We start from the raw sequence: 24149 nt of genomic DNA, 5'->3' as shown, positions 1-24149 counted from the left end.
ACGCACCTTCACACACGTTTATGTCAGAATTCTGCACCGAGCGACATTCGGCGAGAAGTGCATGCCCAAACACACCCATTCTGGCAGGAAATTCAACACTGTCCAGCCCTTTTCCTCACACAGCACAATTGCTTTTCTCTGCCACCCGCCCAGAGAATATCTATAATAAAAGCCAGCGCAAACCAGGACGCTTGCCGCGACTTTCTTATTAGTGCTGCAGCTTTCTGCCCCCTTTCTCCCAAAGGAGAGGTCACTGCATTTTTGTGGAATTGCTGCAACGGCCAACAATCACTGTTAAAGCACAAGAAGTAATGCCCTTATCAAAAAATTTTATCCTTCCTAGACAAACTACTTTACAGCAGGATGTTCCGTAACCCTTTCCTTCTGGTTTCAAAGGTCACCATTACGACAAAGCAGTAAATTTTTAGTACTGCATTTTTTAACAACTGCACATGATTAGAACATAGTACGAAAAGCATCGTATTAGTCATGTAGTATACTTTCAGCACTATTTTATCACTGACTCATTTAGCACATAGAACAGCCATTTTTTACATCAGCAAATGTTTTATATTGTCAGCTCCTTTCAATTTTATGCGTATTACGCATTCGTAATGAAATTAAACAAATATGTATATATATTTAATATTTTTTACGCACACAGACATCTCCGTGCATTCCCTCTGCTGCATGCTTGCTCTCCAAGACACTGGGTGGTATTTCGCTTCAGAAGCCCGGTTTATAGGGCTGATCGAAAGATGCGTATTAATTGGAAAGCCGCCGGTTACCTGACAACCTCTGAAGCACGGATGTGCGCGATGTTAATTCAAACTGCGTCAGAGCTTTATTTGTACGTGTGCTATCTGGAACCAATCGCTTGGCTGCAATATTATACAAGCTTACTGCCCGTGAACACAGAACCATGAACCCTTCTTCTGAAGTCAGGTGGGGGCCAAGTGACAGTGCGTGGAAAGATGAACCCGGTACTGCTGTGCTGTGTAACTGTGGCTGGCAGAGGCACACACATATGCCAGAGAGTCTCACATATACCCCGTACGACCTCACTTTTTCACTTCGGACATCTCCTGGCCCACGGCCTCACGGGACTTCAGGGGGAACAACGGTGTACCTACAGAGGTGATGAAAGAAGGTACATCATCAATACAACATTGAACGCTTCACATAAAGTGGGTATAACATATTTTAAAAACTTAAAGGTGTACTTACTGCAGATATGACTTTATAAAGCACGTCTGTGATTAGTCTGGTGTAGATTTGGGGATTCTGAAGGTGTGCGTGACACACTGGGAAACCCTGAGAAAGCGACCCCACCTCTAGAGCGCTATCAGTTTGCAGTAGACGCGTCTCCATCTCTTTCCTCTGTCACGGAATTGCCGTCAGGCAGGTAAAAAATCCCGAGACGAACCCCTCCCTTTATCTCCGCCATCCACCTGGCTCACCTCTGCGCTCATGATTCACACGTGCAGCACGCTTAGGTCCTCCATGATAGCCGCTTCATCAGCCATTCTCTGAAAAGCGAAGCAAAAGTTTCTCAGACCTTCTGAGCACCTGAGTAGCAAGAGCCACGCTCCTGAGGGAGAAAAGGCAGAGGAGTCGCGGGAGATGAGAGGAGCTGGGTGCTTGGTGCGGCTGCGATGTCTTCGATCCCACCTTCTGCCAGCCTGGCTCTCATAGTAAGCTGCGTCTGCTCCCTGTCCTCGAGCGGCCCAATGTGACACTGACTCCTTTTGAATGTGCCGTCACTCCAGAGTCTCCTCCGAGCGTCCGAAGAGGAAGTGGAAGAACTGCTTGCCTTTTTTTTGCTTTGTACTTTGACTCCTGTGCCTGACCTCAGCGCCTCAGACGCTGGGGAAGCGAGAGATCCTGGCAGGGAGCGCCTCACCGCCGACACACTGCAAGGGTGTGGCAGTAGGTAATCGCCAGATGACTAAGTGCCAGGCAAAATGGCAACAAAGCGGTTATTTGTTCGCACCTGGGCTCATGCGCTCCCTATCTTTCTGTCCTTTTCCATCTGGTATACCCCACTGCGACCCCAAATGACCCCATGACAAGCACACCTACAATCCCCAGTTTAATGTGTTATTTTAGTTTCTTATACAAAGCCTTATACTTCCAGCCTGTGACAGCTGAATTCACAGGTAGATGATGAGTCTCTCTGTTCCACGATCAGCGAAAGAACAAAACCTTCTCAACAGGAAAGTATCTGAGAGTCACGTTTTCGGGAGATGTTAGTGGAAAGTTTTTTTCTTTTTTCCCAGGCGGCCAGGGGATGGGGAGGCAGGACTTACGAGGATTAACGCTCGGCTCTGGAGAGTTGTTTATAGGCATCTGCTTTGTCTCTCACTCGACTTTCCTTGCCTCTCTTTTTCGACTGTCTGTCACTCTGCTGCATCTGACCTGCCGCGCACATCTATAAATGATTAAAAAATCCAGCATCTCTTTTTTTGGATCCTCTGGAAACAAACAAACCTACTGTCTCCTTGCTGATGCAACGGTTATTACAGTGCAGTTTCTTGACGTTATGCAGCATAATCAATTTTAGTTGCAAATTTATGATGCACGTGTAAAACAACACCCTGCTGAGACTGAGGACTTCCTGGTTAACATAACGTCTGGGAGAGGCAGAGTCAGATCGGTCTGCCTGTTTCCAGATGTTATCCCGGCTTGTTATCAGCCGTAACAGTGCAGAACTACCATTTCTCACCTGGGCACACCTGTCCCATTTGCAGGCTATTCCCACGGGCCAATGATGTAGCCTTTCACCCCAAGTGACCAGCCTGTCATGGTCAGGGGCACTCGCCAAGCCGAAAGGTATACCGTACAGCTCTCTTGCACGGTGAAATCTGCGCAGCGATGTTGCAGCGCTGACCGACATGCTGCCGCTGCGCTGCTCAGAATGGGAAATAAATCTGTCATCGTTCCTATTATTTCACCTCTGTGTTGAAAACATATGGACTGCTAATGTTTGCTCAAAAGCCTGGCCTGGGTCGTAGCTAAATATCCGCTGACACGGTCCCAGAATAGAACACATTTTTAAACTTGTGTTCTTGGCCAATGCTATGCTTGTTTTCAAGCAGAGCCCGTGTCCCATTTGTCAATATTCATTACCGGCACTCCACGCACTGGAAATGAACAATATGTTTATACATAGATCAAATATAGTCCAAATAAAACCTACTGCGTCATCGTAGAACCATTTAGGATTCTCAACTAAAGAGGACACTGCAGCCTCTGGGAAAAAAAGAAGAAGAAAAAAAAACCATTTAGATTTGGAAAGTGAAGCGACAACATCAATGAGAGCAGAAACAGCTGCCAAGTTTCAGTAATCTGGGTGGAAATGGGTGTTTCTGAGGGAGTGTGCGCTAATACAGCTTTCACAACGTAAAGTTCAGTGCTGCGTGACATCACAACACTGCTAAAGACACAGAAAAGTCAGCTAAACCTGAGGGAAGCACACGGAAATAGCGGTACTCACAGCGGCACACGCTGACACTCCTTCTTGCAGTGTACATACCAAGTAGGAGTCGGGAACAACCCATCAGTTACTACCTGCTGATCTAGAAAAGAATCCCTGTAGCGAACATTGCATTCTATACACGGCCGGCACAGTGCTTCAGAACAAGGACATACAACCAGAAAGTTGTTGGTTTAAGTTCCTGGATGAGCTTCTGCCGTTTTATCCTTACAAAAGATACTTCAGCTGAAATGCGTGTCACAAAAGTTCTGGGGTTCGAGTCTTCCTTTGTCGGGCCTCTGCGAAGTATCTAAGCATGAGAAACATCTCTCAGTTAAGCTGTCGGACAGCCTGTGGAAAATCACTGCCGAAAGTAACGTGCCGTGTGCCAGTGCACATATAGATAAGTACGTAAGGGAAACACAGGGTGAGGAAGCGACCGCACGCTTAAGTGCGTGTGTGTACGTGCGTATACAGATGTATCGGAGACAGATGCAAAGAGCACGCACTGGAGGAACGGAAAAGGAGAGGTCGCGTCGCGGACGAAAGAACTCCTATGGACAATCTTCCCCAGCGCCACCCGTCCGGCAGGTTTGCGGTTCAGTTCCGCAACCTTCCTCAGCCACCCTTCGCAGAATCTTGGCCTGGGTTCCACCAAATCCCCTCATTAGGATTCTCATACATTCCACATACCTGGCAAAGGAAGTTTCCTTGATTACGCGGTGACACACATGCCCTCCGGGTGCATGTGGAGGCCTGTAACCTCCCCTTTTTACATTTATTTTTCCTGCTCCCGTTTTTTTACATTTCCACGTCACATTCTATTGCGGCTCTCCGAATGACGTCCACTTTGTCGAGAAATATCCGACGAGCCGCATCGGTACAGCAGGAACGCACAGTACCCATCTGCTGGAGATGTGAGGGAGAGCACCGTGTTTGCACGCCGTTCCCGATCCTTCTTCAGGACAACTGCTTCACCCCGTTTCGCCAAACACCTCGACAGCACTGCGTATGCTAACACACGGGTAAACCACTTAAACCTGTTGCTATCCTAATTTCTGAACACCACATAAAATGAAGGATTAAAATTAAGATTTAAAACCTGTACAGCTAGGCCCTTAGTACTTCACTTTTGCCCAAAGTATTGCAAACTATCAGGTTAAAATTACATAGCTTAACATCTACATCTTTTATACTTTAAAATCTGTGACCGTCGCTTGTTTTTATAACGTAACTACGCAACGATACGGAAAACATCAGGTTTCAAGATTTTTCCATTTTTCTCCGGCACCCTTTCTGGGATGTGACCCAGCAACGTTCTGGTCTTAAGGCCAAATCCTGAATAACTTGCTTCGTCATGCTCCCGCTTGTTTGTACCTCCCCCGTGAGGAGCCACGGCGTGGTGAAGTGGTAGTCCTCCACCTCCTTCCATCAGGGCGTCTGGTCTCGAACCGGTCTGTGGCGTCCACTGCAGTAGAGTCGGACCCCCGCCCACATGGTCTCCGTCCCCGCCTCCCGAACACTGGCGGTGCCACGCAGCCGCAAATGCCGGGGACAGGCCTGCGCAGCCCGCCGGACAACAGAAACCCCTGAAAATCAACCGAACGGCACGTCTCCCTCCCCGAAGGTGCTGAAGGAACCTGCCGTCCTCACGGACGGGTACTGAGCCGAAGGGAGAAGAAACGCATTTGTGGAAGAGACCGAAAAGGACACGCAGCGCGCGGAGGAGAGCCAGCAGCCGCAGAGGAAGCGGAGGGACCAATAAATGCCAGGGCGACGGACAGACTCCGTCGGCCGCTCAGCGCACCTAAATTACGGGAAAATAGGGCTCGCGATAAACCAACAATCTCAATTCTTCACCGGCACTTCTGACAGTCGGCGCTCTCCCCTCATCTCCGCTTCATTTTTCATCTTGCAGGAAATATCAAAAATAGACAATCTGTGTCAGTCAGGAACCTCTAGGGAACACAACTTGCTAATCCATAAATATTACGACAATATTCAAATGCGGTGATTTCCGAACTGCTTTCTTCGCCGCATACCATAGTATGTCAAGACACACCCAGCGAAAAGCATGCTAGCGAAAAGAAAAAGAATTTGAGACCCTTCGCAAGAACATTTACGTAGCGAAGCGCAGTTAGAACTCTGTACACACAACACGGCTCCACCTCTTACTAAACATGACAGCTGCACCTCTCAGCCAATGAGAGGAGGCCCTCCACCTGCTTGCATGAGCTCAGCCAATGAAAACGCAAGCCTGGCACTCAGGGGACCTCCCCAAAGCCAATGAGCGCAGAGCTGCGCTTCATAGGCCAATGATGCGGCTGCATTAGGAAGTCCATCGCACGCAAACTGGACGGCTGCCAGCACAGAGTCACCAAGAGAGCAAGGTAAACAACTTTTTTTTTCTGATCCAGAGCCATGACATTTAGACCCCCGGAGCCGCTTTCGGAGCCAGAGCCCCTCTCGAAGGCTCGCCGTGCACCCCTGCGCTGCTGGGTGGGACAGAACTAAAAGACAAAGTGAGCAACAGAGAGGAAAAGGGAATGGGAAGAAAGGAGTGTGCCTGTTACCTCCCTGGGCAGAGTAAAGATCACTGCGTCACCACCTCCGTTCCTGCCGGCTACGCAGAAACGATTGTCTCCGAGGCTCTGAAACAGGAGCTGGGAGCCAGTACTGCGAGCACCGGTCCTCCTCCAGGGCGGCAGCTCCAGCGCTGTCAGGCTTTCCAGGGGTCTCCAGCTGTGCTGCCCCCCCCCCCACCCTCGAACCCTACACCTTGTGCTGCGCCCCGCCGCCCCGAAAAAACGTCAGTCGCAGCCCCACAAACGGTTAACTTGACCGTAGGAGAGGAGAGCGGCGTTATCACTTACCGTAAGGCTCCGGGTCCGAGTGAGAAAAGCAGGCCGACGGCAAGGACCGGACGTCGGAAAGGGAAAAAGGGAAGTCGCACCTTAATCGGCTCGAAAGGGATGCAGCCCATCTCAAGAACGCAGCGCGGATGCTCGCGCCCGTATGTACGTCACGCGCACGTATGTGCGAAGGCACGCGGGTATATGTGAGTTTGTGTGCGCGTTGGGTTTCTACACATGTTCTGCGTCCGCGCCGTCCGAACAACGCCTCACCGTGCGAGAGTTTCAGGTGCCGACGACCGACACGGACGCTGCAAAGTAACCCAGATTGTTTGCATCACTCCAGATTATCCGTATGCGCCTCTTCTCAATAAACGGAACCTTCCAGAACAGTCCTTCTTCGCTTCAACTCGTCACTTTGCCGCCCTCCCCATCCCCAACGATACCCTTTCCCGGTGCGGCACCTGAACACTTGCCCACGACCACGGTAAAATGCGTCAACGCGTTTTCAGGCTCCAGACTGCAACTCTGCAACACTATCCCCGATTTAGGCAACAGTGCCCATGGAGAGGTGCTGGAACAGCCATAACGGAAACAAACAGTTTAAAGAGGACGACGGAGGAGGGAAAAAAAAAGGCTCGTTTAGAGTTTGCGTCCACTCTCAGGTAGAAAATCTCAGGACTAGGCTCCTGTTATCTTAGCCGCTGTTTTCCTTTCGACGTGAAAAAGTGACGTAGCGACTAATCCAAAATCTCCCTCTCTCTCTCTTCCTCCCTCCCTCCCTCCCTCCCTTTCTCTCTATTTTCATCTAGTTGCGGCAGCGGCGGTAGCATTGGGCTGTCAAACATCGACAAAGCCAGTTCTCTCTCTCACACACACGTACACGCATACACACACGCACGCACACACATAAACACTCTGACAGATACCCACACATGCGAGTGCGTTGACTGTCTCTCCCTCTCTCTCCCTCTCCCTCTCCCTCTCTCTCTCTCGCTCTCTCTCTCTCTCTCTCTCGCTCGCTCTCTCGCTCTCTGGCTCAGTGTGACGCAGCACTTAATTCTCCAGCCTTTTCTCCCGATGTTGTATCTACACAACTGCCGCTTCTGGAGGATCTCAGGCCAGCGGTGCACTGCCGCACACGGCCACGCTGACTCTCTGCCAGGGCTACGGTTAAAGGGCCATGGCTGGTTGTGTGTTTGCGTGCCCATGGTCCCTCTCCCTCTCCTCTCCCGCCACTGCCCCGTGTTTACCCTTGTGCCCGGCTGTTCTCCCAGTGACACCCTGAAACAGGGTCTCACTAGCACTTTCTCTGCCTGTCCATGTCCCCTCACCCCCCCCCCCTGCACCTCTGCCATGTCCGTCCCGCTCACAGTCGCTGTTTCTCCCTGTGAACCGAGACGACTGTGTCTCCTCAGTCACCTGACAGCCCACTGCTTTTAAAGGCACACGGTCCCTTTTTAAAACAAAAACACAAATAAAAAGGGGCACGGAGGGAAGCCGACCCAAGGGGATTTAAAGCCAGCCTGAACCTCCACTGTTTCGCTCATTAACCTCCAAGAAAGACCCTTGGGCCGCACCTGGGACCGGACTGTGGCCATAGGGTACGCGGCCTTTATTGAGGAGGAGGTTGTCATTCGTCTTTTCCTAACGCTCGTCCTCTGATTTTGGGGAATCCAATGACGGCCATCCGGTTTTGCGACAGAAAGCAAGACTGGATTTCCGAATAATCGCTGCGACACATCCTGCCCGCACCTGTCCCTGAGAGAGGCCCCGGCCGCAGTCCGCAGTCGACGCTTGGACCAACGCTCGGCTGTCGACTGCCAGCTCACGAGTGCTTGAGGAATACTAACACGAGGCTTTGGATACACAACATCATTTGGCAACGAGCAGGCTCCTCCTGATGCGCAGCTGGAGCTGATTCAGGGTGCCGCTACATGAACATACCTTAGGCTTACCATACCTTCTGGTTCTACCTGCATGACACACAGCGGACGGGTCCAGACAGCAGAAGGCCTAAAGTCAGATCTGGGCTCACTGCTTTCGGCAATATGAACACATGACATCTAGAGGGGTTGCGGCCCGCGTTGGCCCAAACTGCTCTCTTATTAGATCACAGCTGCCTTTTCTCAAAGCTAAGAACAATCACTGATTCTGAATGAGCTTATTACCGCTATGAGCTTATTGCTACAATCACTGTATTCGTCTGATATTTCGCTCATTGCAAATAGTCTTATTACTATCAGTTACGCTTATTACGAACAGTGCTACATGATACCAGCTTACTTCAGAGATGTGATGCAGCCGTGCTTTTGCTAATGTAATTTATCAGCTAGGATGCTGACGCTATATATACTTATGCAAGTATCTGCTTTTTTGTTCAAATTCACACAACCTCTGGATAATTTTACTGACAGAAAAAACGGAAACAGTAGACTGTATGCAGTTCATTTGCATGCTTCCTGAATTTATTTTAGCTAATTATAGGGATATCCCCCAGCATTTTTTTCTAGTTATTCCCACCAAAAAATCCACGTTCCCCACTCAGAAGATGGGGTGCTAGTGTTTTGTTGCAATGCAATGGAACTGCTAACATAATGCTGTCAGTCTGGATGGTCTCCGTCTTCATTACCTGGTAAGGCAGTGAACTGCGATGCCGTCTTCGTGGCACAACAGCCGTCCTGCATGTATTCAGCAGACTGTTTCAGTAACGAAGAACCAACTTTTAAACAAACGAAGTACAGCAGAAGCCTCGCTCTTAGACTAGATGGTTTTGTATATCCTTTAATACACTAGTTCCTTCATTCCTCTGGGTGACTGGCTGGTGTTTCTCATCACATCAGTTCTCACATCAGTTTGGGAAAACTCATTTCCATACCGGCCTGTCTTCCATGATGCAAGGGCAGCTAATTTTTGAGCCCTCAGGACCTACCCCAATAGGTCATGGACAGATCTCTGACCTAAAAGTGAAAACAGCTGATTTCCATATTGTTTTGACCTGAAGTAAACCCCTCTGTGTCTGAACAGCATCATTTTTGCTGATTAAGTAGAGCACTACTGGTCCCTGGCTTTTGTGGGGGACGGGGCAGAATAATTAGCAGTGTCTGGGATGAGTTCATTTAGAGGTGTTCTATGCGCACCATTTGCATATACAGATACTCTTTTACTTACGATGGTTCAGCTTACGATTTTTCGAAGTAACGATGGTACAACAGCGATACGCATTCGGCAGAATCCCTACTTCGAATTTTGAATCTCAATCTGTTCCCACACTTGTAATATGTGGTATGACACTCTCTTCCGATGCTGGGCGATGGCAGCAAGCCGCAGCATCCACTCAACCACACTCCCAGTCTCTGTAGCGATCACGCGAACGAGTGTAAACAACCACATGTAAACAGCCTGTCATACATACTTTGCATTTTATTTTCTAAAGAATATCACAGCAAAAACCTAATTCTAATGAGAACACCTGTACGTAGTCACTTGGTGCCCGGTATCATACACGGAATGCTTAGCAATGGAATCACTCAAAGTTTCCCCTCCCTGATAACAAAAAAACAAAGTATAAACTATTGTAAACATCTGTCTTCTTATCATTCTATGTGACACAGAGCTTCTCCGAATGGGTGAAAAGGCCACATTTCCCTAAAATTAACTACCGAAAGAACCGTGGTGTTACGCTAACTCCTGCAGTCACAGCACATTTTATGGCTTCTATAGCTGAATGTGGGACAATACACATGAGAGTTATAGTGGCAGTGATGTCATCGTCCATAATGACAATTCTGTCACACTGTGGAAGCAGCTTCTTAAAATATGTTCAAATTAAGATGTGAGAATTCCCAGACATCGAAACTTCGGACCTCTGCGTTTCTCTCGTTGCTCTCCCGATTGCCACCTGCCTGGATCTGTTTGCTGAATGCAGGAGGACAGCAGACAGAGGAGCACCATCTGTGGTCATGTGTGACCTGACATGAGTAGCTTTATACGGGGCAGTCAAAGTTACATTTATTCATTTAGCTGACACCTTTCTCCAGAGCAGCTTAAAATGTTGAGGCACTTACAATTATTTACCCATTTACATAGCTGGGTAATATTAGGGTAAGTACCTTGCTTAACAGTACTACAGCCAGAAATGGGAATCAAACCTGTGATCTCCAGGTCCAAAGACAACAACTCTAACCACTACGATACCAGCTATCCCAGCCTGGAGCTGAGTTGCTGTGTGAATGAGGCCTGACTATCCTTAGACTGTCACTGGAGGACTGGATTTACTAGTGTGTCCATCAGGAAAGTACACAGCAAGATACAATGCTCAGAGGTCCAGGAAGTCTACTGCTTATTGAAGCACCAATGTCCACTTTTCTTTTGTTTTCACGGTGTGAGCTACGGCTGAGCATCTTTGTGCTGCTGCTGGGAAGGCCAAAGGGTGGGCGGCAGATTCCCGACGGGTGGCAGTCCTGCTGAGCCTTGAGTGATGGAGTGATAGAAAGGACAGAGGAATGCTGGACTAGGACAATGCAGGCAAGCGTGTGACAATTTGTAAAGACGCACATAAGCTTCTTAAAGATAAGAGCTCCCAATTTAACCAAGGGAGCTAGCACTCATTGAGATAATGAAAGCAGAGAAAAAACCCACACACACACACACACACACACACACACACACACACACACACACACACACACACACACACACACACACACGCACTTTAAGGATAGCATTAAACCCCAAAACCAGAGACTCTGATACAAATGTCTGAGAATCCTCATACACAGAATGACTGAACGTGTGTTTTGCTTCACGCAGCAAACACATGCACTTAGTTTGTCCTCTTAATACAACCATTTAAACAGGCACCTCCATATGTAGAGCTCTGCTGTGTCGCTGCGATATCTGAAGACTCGAGGAGATGGCGTTCTGTAGGATGCCGATGGTGTCTAGAGAAGTAACGGGGGAGTGTGCACAACAAGCCGTGCCTCAGCTCAGATGGCCCAGCGCCTCTGTGCAGGCGATGAGGAAGTGGCGCCCGATCAGATCAGGCAGGGATGCAGCCGGAAAACAGCTGCTGGCTCCCGTCAATGGGTGCCACCGCCTATCAACCAGGCCTCACACGCATCCAAACCCCGTGACCGCGGTCACTATCGGACAGAGTGGAGAGAAACACAGAGAGAAAACAGGCCCCTCTGTACTAAGAGAGAAGCGTGCCCATCATACTGTATGGTGTGAAACTGGTGACTTGAGTCTAAAGCTGTTCCATTTTTCTTGTTCCTGAAAGTGCGGACTGGCACAACACGCGGTCACGTGGAGTGCTTACTGACTTCTGTCTGGGATTAAGGAGCAGGCCATCCTCTCATCAGAGGACAGTGACTGGTAAATACAGTTCATACGATGTCCTTACAAGGTGCGGCAGTACATGTCCCACCAAGAACACTGATCACTATATCGGACAAAGGACAACATGGTTACACACTTGGGCCTCTTGTCCGAGGGACTAAAAAGGGTTCTAGTAGAAGAAATGTAATGTTGCAAGCAGGTTAAAACAAGTAATACTGACATTAAACCTTAATATGTCAAATGACTTTGTGAAAAAAAAGCTTCATATTAATACCCTAAACGACAAAAAAAAAAAAAAAAAAAAACAATACTTAAAAATGGCTCCAGTACACTATGAACAATTATACTTGAATACGCAATATTTAGCTATAGTTTTAAGCCAATGAAGTCAAAGAATCATTTCTTCGTTTGTAGATCACATCTACTCTTTAGAACGCTAGTCATCACGCAGAGCGAAATCAGGCAGTGTCAAAAAGGTCTGATTTAATTTGCTGCAGAAATATGCTGTGATGACTCGCAAAACCTTGGTTCTACTGCAAACCACTAGAGGGAAAACCATTGCATTCAATGGTAAAGTGTTGTCATCTGCCACGGCTTAACAAATGGTTGACGGTGAAGTGCTTCAGGTCCGGTCTCTGTGGTCGACAATGTGGCCACAAATACACACACACACACACACACACACACACACACACACACACACAAACTATTACTGCTTATGTATGTAGCTCCTTCTTGTTGTCTATTTATAGACCATCATTCAAGAGAGTAGGGTTTTAATTTTAGCAGACTCATCTCTTTGCTGTATTCCACTTCCTAAACTTTAATCGGTGGCAGGGACACACACTCATTCTTTGTTTTCTCTTTTTAAGTTCCAGTGACCACCATATCTCAGATGAATTATTACATGCCTCAGCTCTGTTTTCAGCATGTTCTTGTTAGTTGTACACAGTGAAACAGTTGAGTGGCTGTGAAGAACACAAGCTGGAGTAAGACTGCAGGCAACAGTGACCTTAATTACGATAGCAAAAAAGAGGAAACCAGAGGAATAAGTCTCAGGTCTTGCCTTTTGTCTAAGGGACCTTGTAGCAGGTGAAAGCAGGCTGTAGAAAATGTGATTCATCTTTTTGTTGATGCTGTTTTGCATTTCACTGCAGATACGGACCAACTTTGTTGTTCTTTGCGTAGCATCTCTTAGATGTTTCACAATTATGTAACGACATGGCCGAAACCCAAAGGTTTCTTGTTAGGTAGGACATTTACGGTCTCAGGGCGCAAGTACAACATCTCCACAACTTTATTATCCATTAATGTGTTTCATTTCCCTAAGTTTGGAAGTCACCTTTTCAACTGAGGCGGAAAGATTTATGTTAGCCTGCACGGCTAACCGTGTTAGTGAGAAACCTCTTTCATTGTACATTTTGTCAGCCTGGCACATAGCATGAACAGGTTCAAAGTTCCCAATATTTTTCTTTTTCTAGTTAGTAAGAAAAAATGAAAATGCTACAGCAGACTACTGCAACTGCGAGATAACTCTGAGGTTAGTATTAGTACATCAGAAATGTTGTTATCTTTTGTATAATCTAGACCTATATAATGGAGCCTTTTGGTGTCATGTGAAAGCTTACCTCTGTTTTCGCCGCGACATTTCTTTGACTCTGAAGTCTTTCACCTTTTTCTCTCCTCTTCAGATATTCTACTTGGACTCCACCTGCCGGCGCCGCTCCTTCCTTTGCTGGCTGAAGTAGAGATGCGGCGGGAGCTGGCGTCTTTCCCCGTCCTGAGGCACCGAAGCGCTGAAACCCGTCGGATGGGCATAAGCATCACAGAAGGCATATTCAACTCCTACGATGAACATAACAGTTTTATTCATGTAGATTTCTCAACTTCTAACCTAGAAAAAAGGCATGGTGCCACTGACTATAGTGTGGGCGATCTCTGTTTACACATTTTTGTTTGTGAGCCTTGAGAACCTGAAATCTTTAAAACCACCTATTAGAAAAAGCACAGGAAGAGGGTGACTCAGTTCAGAGTAACACCGTTCATTCAGAAATAAGGGCACTTTTGCCATTTTGAAATGTTGGCTTCCTACACTTTTGCACTTAAAATTCAACAACGTTATTGTAAGACAGTAACGTTTCTGAAAGCCACAATAACCTACAGCACCAAAGTACCAGTGATTATGACAAACCTTACTGTAGTCAGTCCTACGCGACACAACTCTCGTGTTAGACCTATCATCTGCACAACAGCGACACCTAGCGCTGGAGGCGAGCACTGCATCCCTATTTGTTTACATCTCGCTAAGTGCGTAGGGCATCAGTATTTGTCGCAGAGTGCAATAATTCCCAAGATTTCCGCCTATCGATCACGCGCTGATAAAATCTCCCAAAAAACATGTAAGACGCCCGGCTCCCCGTATTATATTAATATGTAAGCAATTTTGTTAAATTTATTTCATGTTTTTATTACTTTCATAAAAATATGATTCACTTACTTATCACGGGTATATGTGAACTTGTCAGACGCTGGATACGAAAGAATATAATAATATTAGCAATAGTCCTCAATGGAATTACACACGAATACCGGGGGGACACACTGCTTGCTTAAACGACTGGGCGGGGACAGACCCCTCGCCCCCCGTTACGCCAGTCAGTGGCATGTATGGATAATGCAATCGTGTGAATGAATTATTACACAGTGAAATGTGACCGAATTCCTTATTTCCCGCTCACCTGTGTGTTTTCCAAAACAAACATGCGCTGTATTATACAAGGTACGTGCCCAGGTGATGGAGGTGTTTACAGTACTTGCCCCTGCGAAATGGCCACTCGCTCTGAATAAGAAGTGCGTAACAGTCTCTGTCACGCGGGGAGGCACCCCCCCGCCTACCCCCCCCTCCTGTTTCTCGCGCGCGCACTCTCTCCGGCACACCTTTGCCTCACGCGCAGCATCCAGCAGCCCCGACCTCCTCCTTCGACTTGTGTTTGTTTGTTTGTTGGTTTCTTGGTTTGTTCGCATTCTGGGTCGGTCACTCCTCGACCCCCCCCCCCCCGCCCCCCGAGTCATCATTCTTTTTGCGCAGTTGGCGTCATCGTACAGTAACAAGTGTGAAGTTCATTTTTTTAAAACCCTGTTTTTTACTACCGTCTCTGTGATTTTACAGCTCGCTGTGCGCCCTTCCATAACCACCAGTTTGACGCAGTATTATCATCCCTTATAATTCCAAAGGTTATTTCGCTATAAGATAAATTAATAATAGTAACTTAATACATAGCGTGTTACGCTGCGGTATACACAAAGCTATGCAGTATAAATAAAAGAAAAAAAAAAACATCTTGCAATTTGATACTAAATTCTAAAAGAGATTACCTAAAGCGCAGAAGAAGACACGCTGCTCTGGTATATATGATACATTTATAACAAATCTTGCGTCACAAATCAATAACTATCTTACCTGAACACTAACTGTCGCGTTCATCGCCGTCCTTTGGCGTTCCCGTTCCCGTTCCCACTCCGATCGATCCGTCACCTGCTCAGCCGAGCTCAGACAAACAGTCCTACCTCCGCCTCGGTACAACGCAGCCAGCGAATTTTCCTGAGCGCAGCCACGCGAGCCACGCCCCTCACACCCCCGCTTCGCCATTGGTCCCGGCGCCGCTACTTATTTCTCACGTCACCGTCACATGCGTTTGACGCATGTTTACAAACATTTCATGAGATCACGTGTCACAGGGAGCCATTTTACCGTAAGTGCTGAAATATTCTCGCATTGTCGTTCGATAAACGGCCACATTCGATTAACGTGTATTACCTATCTTGTGATAAGACAGGAAATACGGGAATTCCTTTCACATCCTATACATCAGTCTCACAACACTGGTACCAGATAATAGTAATTTGTGTAATGCAGAGCTGCTCAGCAACAGTTTCATGTTTTTGTGATTTGTTTTTCTAAAAGCACGTTCAACTTTCTAGAAAACGATCTATGTGTACATAAGCATGTTATTCATCGGACATGCGCAAAACGACGAGCAACGCGACATAAACGCAACGCTCAAGCAACCCGGGACGTGTCGTTTAAAGTCTAGGATTTTTGCGCCCCCTCCCCGTTCCCCCGCTGCGGCAGTTCCTCGCCGATGCAGCTTTGCGAATAAGCGGCTGAAGTTATACTGGTGGCACTGGTTGAATTGGTCTTCTGTATTCAAAATCACTGTTAAAAACGGTGTACAGAAACGGTACATGCTGCCTGTCCAGCGGGTGCAGCGACGCCGAATGTTCTATGACTAAGAATAACGCTCCTTCATCAATTCCTGTAGTCACCCATATTGATTGTTTTTTTTTCCTTTTCCTTATAGCGTGGTCCTCAAGATGGGTAAATTAATAAATTAACAGATTATTAATAATATGTTAATTAATAAACTGTTCATTTTAAAAAAGCATATCGGAACACTGCACTTTTATGAGGTGAGAAACTCAATATTAAAAATAATGTACGATTAGGACTGTTTAAAGAAAGCCGCCAAAGACAACCCGGTGTTAAGGCACCGTAAGGTAAATTCCAGTGGTCTGTCTATAGCATCAATCTGGACAGCACTTGTGTGTAATCCCCCTCAGGACTACAACATTTCTAATATTTTAACCCCCCCCCCCCGCCCCGAACATAGTGTAAGTCTAGCACTGCACAGCAGGGGGCGCGTACTAGCGAGAGCCGCTCCCTGTGGATCCCAATCTGGTTCGAATCTCGCCTACTGCTGTAGTACCCTTGAAAATACACACACACACACACACACACACACACACACACACACATTTTCTGAACCGCTTGTCCCATACGGGGTCACGGGGAACCGGAGCCTACCCGGTAACGCAGGGCGTAGGGCTGGAGGGGGAGGGGACACACCCAGGACGGGACGCCAGTCCGCCGCAAGGCACCCCAAGCGGGACTTGAACCCCAGACCCACCAGAGAGCAGGACCCGGTCCAACCCACTGCGCCACTGCGCCACCGCGACCCCTCCCTTGAAAGAAAATATTTCTCCAAAAAATTGCTCAGTTAAAAATTACTTATTTGTATAAATAGGGGCGCGGTGGCGCAGCGGGCCGCGACCCCGCTCGTGATAAGCGGTTTCAGACAGTGTGTGTGTGTGTGTGTGTGTGTATAAATAGGTAAACCCTTGAAAGTAGCCTAACACTGACAGTCGATTTGGAGAAAAGCGCCAGATAAATCAATGAATGTGAAGGAATTACTGAGCAGTCATAATGATGACGGTTTTTGACGCTGTTCCCGTTTCGTCCAGCAGAGGCCAGTATTGTCCAAATAAAAGGTCGCTGCGTTCCGCTTCACTTTGCGCGTTCTCTCGTCGCACGTGCCATGTGAGACCCCGAAAACAATATCATAGTTCATTTAAATATACTGTCAACATGCGCTAGTCTACGGACTCCCTTTTCGATGTTGCATTTTCCACGGGACAACATTCACCTTTGACGTATCATCATTTTTATGAGAGACACCGTGTGAAACTGCTCTACAGCGCCACCTTGTGTTTGCTATATTGAAGTAGGTGCCGACCACACGATCAGCTCCACCAAGCTTCAGTGATTAAACTTGATATCTCTTGTATTGTTTTGAGGTTTAAGTTCGCAGTGTAGCTTTGCTAGATTAATACAAATTCCTTATTCAATGGGTCAGTCCAGCATCTAAAATCCAGGACTACCTTTGGCACGTCTACATGCCTACTGTTATTCTGCTGTGTTGTGTTATACTTTGTGCGGAACGTTTTATGTGCAAATAAATAAGCCTTAATGTTTCAGACTTCATCCCCAAAAGCCATGCAGGTCCTCCAAAACATCTAAATCCTATATCAGTTATTCCAATAATGATGGCATAATTCCAAAAAATAAATAGCAGCCCAGCAGACGAAAAGAATAGATGCAGAAAGGGTGACTGGAGGGCGTTGCACTGCATAGGAAATGAAAGGCACTGAGTGTAACATTGCTTCATCACAGGAAGAAAGATGCAGTATTTTCCAGATTCCTTTGGCAGATGTGTCTCAGCTGGAACCTGGTCAATGTTAGTTTAGTGACACCCAGAGAAGCTTTGCTTTGCAGACCAGGAGGAATTCTATCATGGTACTTTCAAGATCAATCTCCTGGACATTCTTGGATATTATCAGATGAGCTACGCTGACATTTCATGAAGGCTAGAGAATGATCTTGAAGCAGAAGTCTATGTTTGAGTTTCATATGATGTTACCTGAGGGCTTCTCTAACTCAAAGAGCTCCAGTCAAAGCCCATTTCAAGCATGTTCAAAATCCACACAATGTGCAGCTTTCACATAATAAGCTCACAGCCCTGCTGTTAATAAAAAAAAAACCATCCCTTCTCAAAATATTTTACACACAAAGGATTAAATACGGCTCTGTGGGTCCTGTGACAGCCAGAGATCATCCTACGGAGCTCGGCTTTGTGCCACCGGACCATCCTGCCATTAACGTGTGGTGGGGCGAGTGGCCTCGTGTGCTCAGATTGATCACCTGGATGCTGCACCTGCTCTTCATTTCTGTGCAGACCCTTGTAGCTCCACACCCAGCACGCTGCTGTGTTCATGAATTAAGTAACCGTTGGCAAGCATCTCTCTCAGCTCTCCCAGTGTACCACACAACGATGTGTTAAGATAAAAGAGCACACGTTTCTGCCGCAGTCATGTTTTCGATGTGTAATAACTAACTCAAGTGTGTACATGTATGAGAAAGAGGTTGTGTGTGTGTGCGTGTGTGTGTGAGAATCAATGAGAATTAGGGTGTGTGTATGTGTGTGCTGGGAACACCCTGTTCTCCTAGGACATATAAAAACTCTTTTTTCCCAGGGGCCAAATGTACTTGGATATCAAGGCTCCCCTCCCACCAGATCCACTCGTCACAGTCACGCGTTTGGACCAGGGCCCGTTCCTCCACCCAGATCTCCTTGCACTAGCCCCTACCTCCACTGGACCAGGTGGTCTCCCATTTATGGAACCCAGTACGCTTGTAAGAGCCCTAAGGCAGTCTATGTCTCTTTCACAGCTTTATTTAATCATGTGGATGGATTCATGTTCATGGCTGCCAGAGATCAGTTATGGATAAGCTTTCATATTAATAACCCTCAGATAGTGCAGCAGGGTGGTGGTCTGATGTATCCCTGGTAAAGGTTAACATGACAGAGTTATGATCCTATATGTTTATATATATCCGCTCTCTTTGCATGAGTTCATAGCAAAAGTCCATCGTTGCCACTGTCGATCATCGTTAGATGACCTGCATTCTTGGTATGATAACTTTTCAGTCAGCAGTTACATGGGATAAAGTATATTACGAGTTCAGCATAGTTCATCTGGAATGTCACTCTCCCTTCTTGATTTTATAGTAGTGTACATTCCAATACTCTAGTCTGGAGCCTATCCCAAAATCACTGGGCGCTAGTCACGGAGGACTACACCCCGGATAGGAGCCCGGTCCGTTGCAGATATATTTCAAATATACATTCAGAAAATGTTGCTCTGATTATGAATATGATTATACTATACTGTAGGACACCATTCATTGTGAATGTTTATTGGACCACTGGCACACAACGAGATGTATCTGTGTTAACCATTGAAAATAATTCTCTTGGTCCAAGGACCCCTAAGTCCCAGGGACCTGTTTTTTTTTTTTTTCTATGGCTCAGAATGGATTACCAGCCCACCAAAGGTGTCTGGTTCCACACACTGTCCAACTCGACAGGCAAAAATTTCTCCATTCATCATCTCTGATAATCAAAATCTTTTTTCAATAAATAAATAAACCCTAAAAACTGTCATGCTAATAATAAAATCTAAATCAAAACAATGAAAACCAGTAAGACCAACAATATAAAGACTGCATGACAGAACCTTTCACCTTTTTTTTTTTTTTTCAAACTTGATTTGATAAAGTTATCAATAATACACAATTAAAACAATACATTAAAATCTACAATCAAACAAACCCAACACCATTTTCTTACAGCTGGTCAACAAGGTTACTAAACAACCATTACATAAAATACATTGTCAAGACAAAGTCTTTCCCATAACAATCCCTTTCTGGCTTCAAGAAATATAACTGACCCATGTCTTCCTCACACCAACATACCCAAAAGGACTGTCCCCTAGTAGCAGCCAACCTTTAACTCTTACCTCAACCCAGCCTTTTCACCCCTTTTTTTTGCCTTCCACACTGCGCAACAGGCACTTACCCCCTTATAATCCTTGTCAGCCCCCATAGTGGTTGAACAACAATTTTTCATTTTTCCCACAATTCCCAGTTATTCACAGCAAACATCTATTCCCACTTAAACATGACACTCCTCGGTAATGTGGATTGTTACAGTAGAATTGCATCAACATATGTGCAATTCTGGTGTACAGTAACCTCAACAGATACATGAACACAAAAACCTGTTGCCCAGTTGCACTGATTCTGAATGTGTCAGGTCCATTCTATGGACTTAAGGCAGTTATCATCTTCTGAAGTTCTCTTCACTCATCGTCTTTAACATTACCTGTACGGTGGCTTACATTCCCATCGAAACAGGCACATTCTTATAAACTATTACAGTGAGCATTAATAAACACATAAGCAGCCTTTGTGGTCCAGTGCCTATCTGAATGGAAGTGACCTTCTTGTGACCTTTAATAATGGGATGTATTTTAATGGTGATCTCAACTGAAGATGATCAGTTGTGTGGTTATAATTGGTAAAGGAGGGTTGGAAGTGGTTCACTGTTGCCTTCTTCTTTGGATTATGAAGATGGTAAGAACGTGCAAATTCATACCTATACCTCAACATGTACTTCGGGCACTGGTTATATTTTACAGTACATTATGTATTATTTATATTCTGTGTAGTGCAAGCAACCCGTCTGCTTTGCAAATGAAAGGCATATTAAAATGCACCCATTTCTGCCTGAAGTAACACCCTATTAATACATAACATGGTGCAGTCTTTTAAAGAGTGCGCAGAGGTAAACGTCATTGTTTTCTGCAGGACAGCCTTGGGAAAATGCATGCTTGTTTCTTTGTTGGGGGGCGTGGTGGTGCAGTGGGTTGGACCGGGTCCTGCTCTCCAGTGGGTTTGGGGTTTGAGTCCCGCTTGGGGTGCCTTGCAACGGACTGGCGTCCCGTCCTGGGTGTGTCCCCTCCCCCTCCGGCCTTACGCCCTGTGTTGCCGTGTAGGCTCCTGTTCCCTGCGACCCCGTATGGGACAAGCGGTTCAGAAAATGTGTGTGTGTGTGTGTGTGTGTGTGTGTGTGTGTGTTTCTTTGCCTCTTGCTCTGATACTGCATATTTTCTGATCAGTTCTGCATTGTTTGTTGTGCTGTGCCAGAGCAAGACTGCATGGCCACAGTTTTCTTCCTTTGTACTGCTGTCCCACAGCTGAAGTACAGTATTGGGTTTTGTCATGGAATTTGTTCTTCAGATTCCTATCGTACATCCACGGTTTTACCTTCATCTGACTTGCACCACTTGGTGTGTTTAATGTCACTACAGGTCCACAAGGTTACAGTAAACAGGCCCTCAGAGGCGACAGTCAATGTCTAGTATATGTTCTTGGACAGTTACACTATTAATTAAAGTCTTCACATCTGGACAACTAGTAGTATAGTGGTTATATTATAGCTGCTGCCTCTGGAGGTTGTAGGTTTGACTTTCACTAGCTGGTATAATGCCCTTGAGCAAGACACTCACATTGAAAAGAGGCAGGAAAAAGTTCTCCAGCTGTGTGCAATGGAGGTGTGGTGACACCCCCCTCTGCATTGCATACAGCTGGGGAACTTTTTCCGGCCCATTTTCAATGTGAGCGTCTTGCTCAAGGGCAAGACACTCGCAAGTGAGTCTGGGGTTTGAGTCCTGCCTGGGGTGCCTTGTGGCGGACTGATGTCCCGTCCTGGGTGTGTCCCTTCCCCCCTCCAGCCCTTCACCCTGTGTTGCCGGGTTAGGCTCCGGCTCGCCGGGACGAGCGGTTTCAGACTGTGTGCGTGCATGAAATGCTAACTAACTGTAGGTAGCTTAACATTCTAAGTTGCTTGGAGAATAGTGCAACCAAACTGTAGAACACATTATTAAAAGCAAAAGTAATTTTTGTATTTATACTCCGTTTGTGTGCAAAGCGGGCTAACTAAGAATGCTGCAGTAATGACAAACTGATACACAGATAGAAACGCAGACATAGATAAATATGTTATCGATCACGAAGGACATTGCACAGGGCAACAGCAGAACATGTACAACAAACGAGGGACAGGAAACTCTGGAACAACTCTCTAATAGCTGAGTACCACACCCAGACTGGCACAGAGATTGCAAAACAGACCGTGAACTGTAGCTAAACAAAAAGCAGCACTGAAAGTTAGAATAGAGCTGTAATAATATGCCCTACTAATAAACAAACAAACAAATAAATCCATTTTCATAAAGCCGCTGTCAATCAGTATCACAATGATCTACAGTCAATCACAGGAAGCACAGCGTACAAGGAACAAATATTCTCTTATCAATAGCATCCTTGTGTGTACTTTCGGCGCGTTCTTGCATAGTGTATGTCATTATTAATACACTTTCGGTGCGTTGAAAATGGTCCTAATATAAGTTAGTCCTGAAACAAGTCAGCATGAAAAGTGCACCACTTAAAGTTACTAAAAATTCACTTTTTTAAAAGTCTTGTTACCTCTGAAGTTCGTCTGGATCAACTGTGATTCGGCTGTGGTCTAGAACCAGTGTTTGGAATTCCTTCGGTGGGCCTGCGGCAATGTTTCTCATGATGTCAGTCAGTGAAACAGGGAGTGAACAAGGCAAGTATGACAGAGACCTGCTTTTGGCGACGCTTCTGATTTCTCTTACGTCAGTCGAAATGTGTGATTAATTAAAATGCCGTAACCACCCATACATAAAAGCAGAAAAGCAGGGCTGTCATTCCTTTTTTTTCATTTATATTTATTTTTTCTTCAAAACCCTTTTGTGAACATCGGTTTCAAATCAGTGCATATACCTTCTCAACATTTTAGTTCTCTGTAAATCCATCTCATACATGTGGAGACATTAATAATTGTGTATGTTACTCATTATAATGAGAAGAGACAAACAGAAGACTGAAGTTTTCCCACCGAGGGAATGAGGAAGTTGGTGCTACGTTCGTTCACAAGCATTGTTAGCTGGGGAAATGGAAAGTTGGAGCACGAGCGGTTTCTCCTCAGACCTTCGATATGTGCAAACAGAGCCTCGCAGTGTTCCGAGGAAGGAAAATGACTACTTTCGCAGAGCAAGGAGATGACATCTTCTGCCCGCCAGTAACCTGAACAACCAGGAAACTGACCAGGAGGCTCTAACAATTCCTCCATCTACTCTCACTGCCTTGGAAATTCACGAAGTGAGCACTTAGCTTGTAGAGCCGAGACTAAGAGTTTTGCACTAAAAAGTCAAACCAATATTTGCAAGTTGCTGCGGTGTGAAAACAGAAACTTACACCTGTATTTAATTAATTGCAAATGTTGTTATCTGCGATTTAGGTATGCAGACCCTTCGGGGAGGTATTACCAGCAAATATAGGATGTGCAGTGCTCTTCCAACAACCTTTTATCTACTGTAGCTGATTAAATGTAGGCATTGATAAAGAATAATTTGTTTTAATTAATACACAAAATCAGTAATAATAATAATAATAATAAGAAACCATATGCAAAAGGAACATGGTTCTATTCCTCAGTATAAAACAGACCAGATGCCTCTGCACCCAATAGGAGTCTTTGACCTTCTCCTGTTTCTCACTGGTGTAGTTTTGGCTCCCATATCTCTCAGTTCCTTGGTGTGGTTCTCTTTTGATTGGCAGGAGGGACAGGGAGGGGGGCATTACGTGTCTCACAGCTGCACCAACAACAAGGAACCATCTCGGGAAGTTCGTTGTGAAAACACCCGCCGCCCTGACTTCCTAGTCTCTGACTCCTCCTGTGCCGCACTGGGATGGAGGCCCAGGAGCTCCTCACTGCTCCTCTCCAAGGGGTCACGCATCAGTTGTGCTCCTACACCCCTCTCCAGTCCTCACTTCCCCAGCTGTGAAACCTCGACCTGCCTTGAGCTATATATCATGCAGTGTACGTTGGTCCCACTGTGTGAGTCCTCCAGTTATCTGAACACACTGCCCCTTGCAATCAGTCTTGATCATTCTCTGTTTTTTGTTATAGGCCAGATGTGAAAGATGTGTTGACCCTTTTCTGACCCAGGCTCGTCTGATAATGCTAGAGATTTATGTACCCGTCAGTGTTAACTTCCTGTTGTGTTGTTTTTTTGTATAAATTCAGCCATTCGGTTTCCCAAAGAACAGTTTTCATAGTTTTTCACACCGGATGCAACAAAGAGGTTTATTTTTTGTCTTCTGTGCCTCAGGGCAATTTGTAAAACCATTCATAGTAACTTTGGATTTTACA

The 24149-nt window shown here is 46.1% G+C and overlaps 1 long non-coding RNA gene across 1 annotated transcript; it reads right to left on the bottom strand.

Moving 5' to 3' along the window:
• Positions 1-583: 583 nt before the first annotated feature.
• On the bottom strand, positions 584-15247 carry LOC108939039 (uncharacterized). Its single transcript, XR_001966476.2, has 4 exons — positions 15128-15247; positions 13296-13463; positions 1461-1529; positions 584-1129 (listed from the first exon to the last, which is right to left on the bottom strand). It is a non-coding gene; the product is annotated as an uncharacterized LOC108939039 (long non-coding RNA).
• Positions 15248-24149: the final 8902 nt, after the last annotated feature.

Source organism: Scleropages formosus, chromosome 19, assembly GCF_900964775.1.
Source record: "Scleropages formosus chromosome 19, fSclFor1.1, whole genome shotgun sequence".
NCBI classification, from domain to species: domain Eukaryota; kingdom Metazoa; phylum Chordata; class Actinopteri; order Osteoglossiformes; family Osteoglossidae; genus Scleropages; species Scleropages formosus.
Note: the sequence above shows the minus strand (reverse complement) of the source record. Positions and strands in the feature narration are given on the sequence as shown.